The sequence below is a fragment of the Gorilla gorilla genome, chromosome 4 (assembly GCF_029281585.2).
Source record: "Gorilla gorilla gorilla isolate KB3781 chromosome 4, NHGRI_mGorGor1-v2.1_pri, whole genome shotgun sequence".
In the NCBI taxonomy this organism is placed as follows: domain Eukaryota; kingdom Metazoa; phylum Chordata; class Mammalia; order Primates; family Hominidae; genus Gorilla; species Gorilla gorilla.
The window spans coordinates 188,608,610-188,622,337 of record NC_073228.2 but is presented as its reverse complement, the minus strand read 5'-3'; positions in this window follow the sequence as shown (position 1 = coordinate 188,622,337).

The following is a 13,728-nucleotide window of genomic DNA, read 5'->3' as shown; positions in this document are numbered from 1 at the left end:
TACACTGCTATCTGTATAAACATGGAAATATGTACACCGCCATGTCTATGAACATGGAAATATCTACACCGCCATTTGTATGAACCTGGAAATATCTACACCGCCATCTCTATGAACATGGAAATACCTACACCGCCATTTGTATGAACATGGAAATATCTACACCGCCATCTGTATCAGCATGGAAATATCTTCACCGCCATTTGTATGAACATGGATATATGTACACTGGCATCTGTATGAACATGGAAATATCTACACCGCTAACTGTATGAACATGGAAATATCTACAATGCTATCTGTATGAACATGGAAATATCTTCGTCATCTGTATGAATATGGAAATATCTACACCGCTAAATATATGAACTTGGAAATCTCTACACCGCTATTGGTATGAACATGGAAATATCTACACCGCTATCTGTATGAACATGGAAATATCTACACCGCTATCTGTATGAACATGGAAATATCTACACCGCTATCTGTATGAACAGGGAAACAACTACACCGCCATCTGTATGAACATGTAAATATCTACACCGCCATCTGTATGAACATGGAAATATCTAAACCGCTAACTGTATGAACAATGAAATATCTACACAGCTATCTGTATGAACATGGAAATATCTACAGCGCTATCTGTATGAACATGGAAATATCTACACCGCTATCTGTATGAACATGGAAATATCTACACCGCTATGTGTATGAACATGCAAATATCTACACAGCTATCTGTATATCAATGGAAATATCTACACTACTATCTCTATAAACATGGAAATAACTACACTGCTATCTCTATAAATATGGAAATATCAACACCGGCATCTCTATGAGCATGGAAATATCTACACCGCCATTTGAATGAACATGGAAATATCTACACAGCCATCTCTATGAACATGGAAATATCTACACCGCCATTTGTATGAACATGGAAATATCTACACCACCATCTGTATGAACATGGAAATATCTTCACCGCCATCTATATGAACATGGATATATGTACACTGGCATCTGGATGAACATGGAAATATCTACACCGCTATCTGCATGAACATAGATCTATGTACACAGCTATCTGAATATACATGGAAATATCTACACAGATTTCTCTATAAATATGGAAATAACTACAGCGCTATCTCTATAAACTTCAAAATATCTACACCGCCATCTGTATGAACGTGGAAATATCTACACCGCCATCTATACAAACATGGACATATCTACACCGCCATCTGTATTAAGATGGAAATATCTACACCGCTATCTGTATAAACATGGAAATATCGGCCCAACTATCTGTATAAACATGGAAATATCCGCACCGCTATCTGAATAAACATGGAAATATCCGCACCGCTATCTGTATAAACATGGAAATATCTACACTGCTATCTGCATAAACATGGAAATATCCACACCGCTATCTGTATGAACATGGAAATATCTACACCGCTATCTGTATGAACATGGAAATATCTACACCGCTATCTCTATGAACATGCAAATATCTACACTGCTAACTGTATGAACATGGAAATATCTACACCATTATCTGTATGAACATGGAAGTATCTACACCGCTATCTGTATGAACAGGAAAATATCTACACCGCTATCTGTATGAACATGGAAATATCTACACCGCCACCTGTATGAACATGGAAATATCTACACTGCCATCCGTACGAACATGGAAATATCTACACAGCTATCTGCATATACATGGAAATATCTACACAGATTTCTATATAAATATAGAAATAACTACAGCGGTATCTCTATAAGCTTCGAAATATCTACACCGCCATCTGTATGAACATGGAAATATCTACACCACCATCTGTATAAACATGGAAATATCCATACCGCCATCTGCATAAACATGGAAATATCTACACCACCATCTGTATAAACATGGAAATATCTATACCGCTAACTGTATGAACATGGAAATATCTACACCACTATTGGTATGAACATGGAAATATCTACACCGCTATCTGTATGAACATGGAATTATCTACACCGCTATCTGCATAAACATGGAAATATCCACACAGCTATCTGTGTAAACATGGAAATGTCTACACCGCTATGTGTGTAAACATGGAAATATCTACACTGCCATCTGTGTAAACCTGAATATATCTACACCGCCATCTCTATAAAAATGGAAATATCTACACCGCCATCTGTATGAACATGGAAATATCTACACAGCCATCTCTATAAACGTGGAAATATCTACACTGCTATCTGTATGAACTTGGAAACATATACTCTGCTATCAGTATAAAATTGGAATTATCAACACCACTATCTCTATAAGCATGGAAATATCTACACCGCTATCTGTATAAACATGGAAATATCTATACCGCTATCTGTATGAACATGGAAATAACTTCACCGCTATCTGTATAAACATGGAAATATCTACAATGCTGTCTCTATAAACTTTGAAATAACTACACCACTATCTCTATAAACATGGAAATATCTAGACCGCCATCTCTATAAACATGGAAATATCTACACCACCATCTGTATAAACATGGAAATAACTATACCGCTATCTGCATAAACATGGAAATATCTACACCGCTGTCTGTATGAACATGCAAATATCTACACAGCTATCTGTATATCAATGGAAATATCTACACTGCTATCTCTATAAACATGGAAATAACTACACTGCTATCTGTATAAACATGGAAATATCTACACCGCCATCTCTATGAACATGGAAATATCTACACCGCCATTTGTATGAACATGGAAATATCTACACTGCCATCTCTATGAACATGGAAATACCTACACCGACATTTGTATGAACATGGAAATATCTACACCGCCATCTGCATGAACATGGAAATATCTACACCGCCATCTCTATAAACGTGGAAATATCTACACCGCTATCTGTATGAACTTGGAAATATCTACACTGCTCTCGGTATAAATTGAAATTATCTACACCACTATCTCTATAAACATGGAAATATCTACACTGCCATCCTTTGCGAACATGGAAATATCTACACCGCCATCTGTATGAACATGTAAATATCTACACCGCCATCTGTATGAACATGGAAATATCTACACCGCTAACTGTAGGAACATGGAAATATCTACACCGCTATCTGTATGAACATGGAAATATCTACACCGCTATATGAATGAACATGCAAATATCTACACAGCTATCTGTATATCAGTGGAAATATCTACACTGCTATCTCTATAAACATGGAAATAACTACACCACTATCTCTGTAAACATGGAAATATCTAGACCGCCATCTCTATAAACATGGAAATATCTACACCACCATCTGTATAAACATGGAAATATCTATACAGCTATCTGCATAAACATGGAAATATCAACACCGCCATCTCTATGAACATGGAAATATCTACACCGCAATCTGTACGAACATGGAAATATCTATACCGCCATCTGTATGAACATGTAAATATCTACACCGCCATCTGTATGATCATAGAAATATCTACAACACTAACTGTATGAACATGGAAATCTCTACACCGCTATCTGTATGAAAATTTAAATATCTACACCGTTATCTGTATGAACATGGAAATATCTACACCGCTATCTGTAGGAACATGGAAATATCTACACCGTTATCTGTACGAACATGGAAATATCTACACCGCTATCTGTATGACCATGCAAGTATCTATACAGCTATCTGTTTATCAATGGAAATATCTACACTGTTATTTCTATAAACATGGAAATAACTACACTGCTATCTGTATGAACATGTAAATATCTACACCACCATCTGTATGAACATGGAAATATCTACACCGCTAACTGTATGAACATGGAAATGTCTACACCGCTATTGGTATGAACCTGGAAATATCTAGACCGCTATCTGTATGAACATGGAAATATATACACCGCTATCTGTATGAACATGGAAATCTCTACACCGCTATCTGTATGAACATGGAAATATGTACACCGCCATCTGTATGAACATGTAAATATCTACACCGCCATCTGTAGGAACATGGAAATATCTACACCGCTAACTGTATGAACATGGAAATATCTACACCGCTATCTGTATGAACATCGAAATATCTACACCGCTATCTGTATGAACATGGAAATATCTACACCGCTATCTGTATGAACATGGAAATATCTACACCGCTATCTGTATGAACAAGTAAATATCAACACAGCTATCTGTATATCAATGGAAATATCCACACTGGTATCTCTATAAACATGGAAATAACTACACTGATATCTGTATAAACATGAAAATATCTACACTGCCATCTCTATGAACATGGAAATATCTACACCTCCATTTGTATGAACATGGAAATACCTACACCACCATCTGTATGAACATGGAAATATCTTCACTGCCATCTGTATGAACATGGATATATGTACACCGGCATCTGGATGAACATGGAAATATCTAAACCGCTATCTGCATGAACATGGAAATATCTACACAGCTATCTGCATATACATGGAAATATCTACACAGATTTCTCTATAAATATGGAAATAACTACAGCGCTATCTCTATAAACTTCGAAATATCTACACCGCCATCTGTGTGAACATGGAAATATCTACAACGCCATCTGTACGAACATGGACATATCTACACCTCCATCTGTTTTAAGATGGAAATAACTACACCGATATCTGTATAAACATGGAAATATCTGCACGACTATCTGTATAAACATGGAAATAACCGCACCGCTATCTGCATAAACATGGAAATATCTACACCGCTATCTGCATAAACATGGAAATATCCACACCGCTATCTCTGTAAACATAGAAATGACTACACCGCTATCTGTGTAAACATGGAAATATCTACACTGCCATCTGTGTAAGCATGAAAATATCTACATAAACATAGAAATGTAACATAACATAGAATGACTGTAAACATAGAAATGACTACACCGCTATCTTTGTAAACATGGAAATATCTACACTGCCATCTGTGTAAGCATGAAAATATCTACACCGCCATCTCTATAAACGTGGAAATATCTACACTGCTATCTGTATGAACTTGGAAATATCTACACTGCTATCTGTATAAAATTGGAATTATCTACCCCACTATGTCTATAAACTTGGAAATATCTACACCGCTATCTGTATGAACATGGAAATATCTTCACCACTATCTGTATGAACATGGAAATATCTACACTGCTATCTGTAGGAACAAGGAAATATCTTCACCGCTATCTGTATATACATGGAAATACCTACAACGCTGTCTCTATAAACGTGGAAATAACTACACCACTATCTCTGTAAACATGGGAATATCTAGACCGCCATCTCTATAAACATGGAAATATCTACACCACCATCTGTATAAACATGGAAATATCTATACAGCTATCTGCATAAACATGGAAATATCTACACCGCCATCTCTATGAACATGGAAATATCTACACCGCAATCTGTACGAACATGGAAATATCTATACCGCCATCTGTATGAACATGTAAATATCTACACCGCCATCTGTATGATCATAGAAATATCTACACCACTAACTGTATGAACATGGAAATATCTACACCGCTATCTGTATGAAAATTTAAATATCTACACCGTTATCTGTATGAACATGGAAATATCTACACCGCTATCTGTAGGAACATGGAAATATCTACACCGTTATCTGTACGAACATGGAAATATCTACACCGCTATCTGTATGACCATGCAAGTATCTATACAGCTATCTGTTTATCAATGGAAATATCTACACTGTTATTTCTATAAACATGGAAATAACTACACTGCTATCTGTATGAACATGTAAATATCTACACCACCATCTGTATGAACATGGAAATATCTACACCGCTAACTGTATGAACATGGAAATGTCTACACCGCTATTGGTATGAACCTGGAAATATCTAGACCGCTATCTGTATGAACATGGAAATATCTACACCGCTATCTGTATGAACATGGAAATCTCTACACCGCTATCTGTATGAACATGGAAATATGTACACCGCCATCTGTATGAACATGTAAATATCTACACCGCCATCTGTAGGAACATGGAAATATCTACACCGCTAACTGTATGAACATGGAAATATCTACACTGCTATCTGTATGAACATCGAAATATCTACACCGCTATCTGTATGAACATGGAAATATCTACACCGCTATCTGTATGAACATGGAAATATCTACACCGCTATCTGTATGAACAAGTAAATATCAACACAGCTATCTGTATATCAATGGAAATATCCACACTGGTATCTCTATAAACATGGAAATAACTACACTGCTATCTGTATAAACATGAAAATATCTACACTGCCATCTCTATGAACATGGAAATATCTACACCTCCATTTGTATGAACATGGAAATACCTACACCACCATCTGTATGAACATGGAAATATCTTCACTGCCATCTGTATGAACATGGATATATGTACACCGGCATCTGGATGAACATGGAAATATCTAAACCGCTATCTGCATGAACATGGAAATATCTACACAGCTATCTGCATATACATGGAAATATCTACACAGATTTCTCTATAAATATGGAAATAACTACAGCGCTATCTCTATAAACTTCGAAATATCTACACCGCCATCTGTGTGAACATGGAAATATCTACAACGCCATCTGTACGAACATGGACATATCTACACCTCCATCTGTTTTAAGATGGAAATAACTACACCGATATCTGTATAAACATGGAAATATCTGCACGACTATCTGTATAAACATGGAAATAACTGCACCGCTATCTGCATAAACATGGAAATATCTACACCGCTATCTGCATAAACATGGAAATATCCACACCGCTATCTCTGTAAACATAGAAATGACTACACCGCTATCTGTGTAAACATGGAAATATCTACACTGCCATCTGTGTAAGCATGAAAATATGTACATAAACATAGAAATGTAACATAACATAGAATGACTGTAAACATAGAAATGACTACACCGCTATCTTTGTAAACATGGAAATATCTACACTGCCATCTGTGTAAGCATGAAAATATCTACACCGCCATCTCTATAAACGTGGAAATATCTACACTGCTATCTGTATGAACTTGGAAATATCTACACTGCTATCTGTATAAAATTGGAATTATCTACCCCACTATGTCTATAAACTTGGAAATATCTACACCGCTATCTGTATGAACATGGAAATACCTTCACCACTATCTGTATGAACATGGAAATATCTACACTGCTATCTGTAGGAACAAGGAAATATCTTCACCGCTATCTGTATATACATGGAAATACCTACAACGCTGTCTCTATAAACGTGGAAATAACTACACCACTATCTCTGTAAACATGGGAATATCTAGACCGCCATCTCTATAAACATGGAAATATCTACACCACCATCTGTATAAACATGGAAATATCTATACCGCTATCTGCAGAAACATGGAAATATCTACACCGCCATCTGTACGAACATGGAAATATCTATACCGCCATCTGTATGAACATGTAAATATCTACACCGCCATCTGTATGAACATGGAAATAACTACACCGCTAACTGTATAAACATGGAAATATCTACACCGCTATCTGTATGAACATGGAAATATCTACACCGTTATCTGTATGAACATGGAAACATCTACACCGCTATCTGAATGAACATGGAAATATCTACACCGCTATCTGTACGAACATGGAAATATCTACACCGCTATCTGTATGACCATGCAAATATCTACACAGCTATCTGTATATCAATGGAAATATCTACACTGCTATCTCTATAAACATGGAAATAACTACACTGCTATCAGTATAAACATGGAAATATCTACACCGCCACCTATATGAGCATGGAAATATCGACGCTGCCATCCGTACGAACATGGAAATATCTACACCGCCATCTGTATGAACTTGTAAATATCTACACCGCCCTCTGTATGAACATGGAAATATCTACACCGCTAACTGTATGAACATGGAAATGTCTACACCGCTATTGGTATGAACCTGGAAATATCTGGACCGCTATCTGTATGAACATGGAAATATCTACGCCGCTATCTGTATGAACATGGAAATCTCTACACCGCTATCTGTATGAACATGGAAATATCTACACCGCCATCTGTATGAACATGTAAATATCTACACCGCCATCTGTATGAACATGGAAATATCTACACTGCTATCTGTATGAACATGGAAATATCTACACCGCTATCTGTATGAACATGGAAATATCTACTCCGCTATCTGTATGAACATGCAAATATCTACACAGCTATCTGTATATAAATGGAAATATCTACACCGCTATCTTTATAAACATGGAAATATCTGCACCACTATCTGTATAAACATGGAAATATCCGCACCCCTATGTGTATGAACATGTAAATATCTACACCGCTATCTGTACGAACATGGAAATGTCTACACCGCTATTGGTATGAACCTGGAAATATCTGGACCGCTATCTGTATGAACATGGAAATATCTACGCCGCTATCTGTATGAACATGGAAATCTCTACACCGCTATCTGGATGAACATGGAAATATCTACACCGATATCAGTATGAACATGCAAATATCTGCCCAACTATCTTTATAAACATGGAAATATCCGCACCACTATCTGAATAAACACGGAAATATCTACACCGCCACCTGTATGAACATGGAAATATCTACACTGCCATCTGTATGAACATGGAAATATCTACACCGCCATCTGTATGAACATGGAAATATCTACACCGCTAACTGCAAGAACATGGAAATACCTACACCGCTATCTGTATGAACATGGAAATATCTACACCGCTATCTGTATAAACATGGAAATATCTACAAAGCTCTCTGTATGAACATGGAAATATCTACACCGCTATCTGTATGAACATGGAAATATCTACACCGCTATCTGTATGAACATGGAAATATCTGCACCGCTATCTGTATGAACATGCAAATCTCTACACAGCTATCTGTATAAAATTGAAATTATCTACACCACTATCTCTATAAACATGGAAATAACTACACTGCTATCTGTATAAACATGGAAATATCTACACCGCCTTCTCTATGAACATGGAATTATCTACACCGCCATTTGTATGAACATGGAAATATCTACACCGCCATCTCTATGAACATGGAAATATCCACACCGCCATTTGTATGAACATGGAAATATCTACACCGCCATCTGTATGAACATGGAAATATCTTCACCGCCATCTGTATGAACATGGATATATCTACAACGGCATCTGGATGAACATGGAAATATCTACACCGATATCTGCATGACCATGGAAATATCTACACAGCTATCTGCATATACATGGAAATATCTTCACAGATTTCTCTATAAATATGGAAATAACTACAGCGATATCTCTATAAACTTCGAAATATCTACACCGCCATCTGTATGAACATGGAAATACCTACACCGCCATCTGTACGAACATAGACATATTTACACTGCCATCTGTATTAAGAAGGAAATATCTACACCGCTACCTGTATAAACATGGAAATATCTGCCCATCTGTATAAACATGGAAATATCCGTACCGCTATCTGTATAAACATGGAAATATCTACACCGCTATCTGCATAAACATGGAAATATCCACACCGATATCTGTGTAAACATGGAAATGTCTACACCGCTATCTGTGTAAACATGGAAATATCTACACCGCCATCTGTGTAAACATGAAAATATCTACACCGCCATCTCTATAAACATGGAAATATCTACACCGCCATCTGTATGGACATGGAAATATCTACACCGCCATCTCTATAATCGTTTAAATATCTACACCGCTATCTGTATGAACTTGGAAATAACTACACTACTATCTGTATAAAATTGAAATTATCTACACCACTATCTCTATAAACATGGAAATATCTACACTGTTATCTGTATAAACATGGAAATATCTACACCGATATCTGTATAAACATGGAAATATCTTCACCGCTGTCTCTATAAACTTGGAAATAACTACACCTCTATCTCTATAAACATGGAAATATCGAGACCGCCATCTCTATAAACAAGGAAATACCTACACCACCATCTCTATAATCATGGAAATATCTATAACGCTATCTGCATAAACATAGAAATATCTACACCGCCATCTCTATGAACATGGAAATATCTACACCGCCATCTGTATGAGCATGGAAATATCTACACTGCCATCCGTATGAAGATGGAAATATCTACACCGCCATCTGTTTGAACATGCAAATATCTACACCGCCATCTGTATGAACATGGAAATATCTACACCTCTAACTGTATGAACATGGAAATATCTACACCGCTATCTGTATGAACATGGAAATATCTACACCACTATCTGTATGAACATGGAAATATCTACACCGCTGTCTCTATAAACATGGAAATATCTACAACGCTGTCTCTATAAACATGGAAATATCAACAACACTGTCTCTATAAACTTGGAAATAACTACACTACTATCTCTATAAACATGGAAATATCTAGACCGCCTTCTCTATAAAAATGGAAATATCTACACCACCATCTGTATAAAAATGGAAATATCTATACCGCTATCTGCATAAACATGGAAATATCTACACCGCCATCTCTATGAACATGGAAATATCTAAACCAACATCTGTACGAACATGGAAATATCTACACCGCCATCTGTATGAACATGTAAATATCTACACCGCCATCTGTATGAACATGGAAATATCGACACCGCTATCTGTATGAACATGGAAATATCAACACCGGTATCTGTATGAACATGGAAATATCTCCACCACTATCTGTATAAAGATGGAAATAACCACACCGCTATCTGCATAAACATGGAAATGTCTACACCGCTATCTGCATAAACATGGAAATATCCACACCGCTATCTGTGTAAACATGGAAATGTCAACACTGATATCTGTGGAAACATGGAAATATCTACACCGCCATCTGTGTAAACATGAAAATATCTACACCGCCATCTCTATAAACATGGAAATATCTACACCGCTATCTGTATGAACTTGGAAATATCTACACTACTCTCGGTATAAAATTGAATTTATCTACACCACTATCTCTATAAACATGGAAATATCTACACTGCTATCTGTATAAGCATGGAAATATCTACACCGCCATCTCTATAAATGTGGAAATATCTACACCGCTATCTGTATGAACTTGGAAATATCTACACTGCTCTCTGTATAAAATTGAAATTATCTACACCACTATCTCTATAAACATGGAAATATCTACACTGCTATCTGTATAAACATGGAAATATCTACACCGCTATCTGTATAAACATGGAAATATCTTCACCGCTCTCTGTATAAACATGGAAATATCTACAATGCTGTCTCTATAAACTTGGAAATAACTACACCACTATCTCTGTAAACATGGAAATATCTAGAACGCCATCTCTATAAACATGGAAATATCTACACCACCGTCTGTATAAACATGGAAATATCTATACCGCTATCTGAATAAACATGGAAATATCAACACCGCCATCTCTATGAACATGGAAATATCTACACCGCCATCTGTACGAACATGGAAATATCTACACCGCCATCTGTATGAACATGTAAATATCTACACCGCCGTCTGTATGAACATGGAAATATCTACACCGCTATCTGCATGAACTTGGAAATATCTACACCGTTATCTGTATGAACATGGAAATATCTACACCGCTATCTGTAGGAACAAGGAAATATCTACACCGCTATCTGTACGAACATGGAAATAGCTACACCGCTCTCTGTATGAACATGCAAGTATCTACACAGCTATCTGAATATTAATGGAAATATCCACACTGCTATCTCTATAAACATGGAAATAACTACACTGCTATCTGTATAAACATGGAAATGTCTACACCACCACCTGTATGAACATGGAAATATCTACACTGCCATCCGTACGAACATGGAAATATCTAAACCGCCATCTGTATGAACATGTATATATCTACACCGCCATCTGTATGAACATGGAAATATCTACACCGCTAACTGTATGAACATGGAAATATCTACACCGCTATTGTTATGAACATGGAAATATCTACACCGCCATCTGTATGAACATGGAAATATCTACACCACTATCTGTATGAACACAGAAATATCTACACCGCTATCTGTATGAACATGGAAATATCTACACCGCTATCTATATGAACATGCAATTATCTACACAGCTATCTGCATATCAATGGAAATATCCACACTGCTATCTCTATAAACATGGAAATAACTACACTGCTATCTGTACAAACATGGAAATATCTACACCGCCATTTGTATGAACATGGAAATATCTACACCGCCATCTGTATGAACATGGAAATATCTTCACCGCCATCTGTATGAACTTGGATATATGTACACCGGCATCTGGATGAACATGGAAATATCTACACCGCTATCTGCATGAACATGGAAATATCTACACAGCTCTCTGAATATACATGGAAATATCTACACAGATTTCTCTATAAATATGGAAATAACTACAGCGCTATCTCTATAAACTTCGAAATATCTACACCGCCATCTGTTTGAACATGGAAATATCTGCACCGCCGTCTGTACGAATATGCACAAATCTACACCGCCATCTGTATTAAGATGGAAGTATCTACACCGCTATCTGTATAAACATGGAAATATCTGCCCAACTACCTGTATAAACATGGAAATATCCCCACCGCTATCTGTATAAACATGGAAATATCTACACTGCTATCTCTATACACATGGAAATAACTACACTGCTATCTGTATATACATGGAAATATCTACACCGCCACCTGTATGAACATGGAAATATCTACACTGCCATCCGTACGAACATGGAAATATCTACACCGCCATCTGTATGAACATGTAAATATCTACACCGCCATCTGTATGAACTTGGAAATATCTACGCCGCTAACTGTATGAAAAATGGAAATATCTACACCGCTATTGGTATGAACAATGAAATATCTACACCGCTATCTGTATGAACATGGAAATATCTACACCGCTATCTGTATGAACATGGAAATATCTTCACCGATATCTGTATGAACATGGAAATATCTACACCGCTATCTGTATGAACATGCAAATATCTACAGAGCTATCTGAATATCAATGGAAATATCTACACTGCTATCTGTATAAACGTGGAAATAACCACACTACTATCTGTATAAACAAGGAAATATCTACAACGCTAACTGTATGGACATGGAAATATCTCCACCGCTATTGGTATGAACATGGAAATATCTACACCGCCATTTGTATGAACATGGAAATATCTACACCGCCATCCGTATGAACATGGAAATATCTTCACCGCCATCTCTATGAACATGGATATATCTACACCGGCATCTGGATGGACATGGAAATATCTACACCGCTATCTGTATGAACTAGGAAATATCTACACCGCTAACAATATGAACATGGAAATATCTACACCGCTATCTGTATGAACATGGAAATACCTACAACGCTATCTGTATGAACATG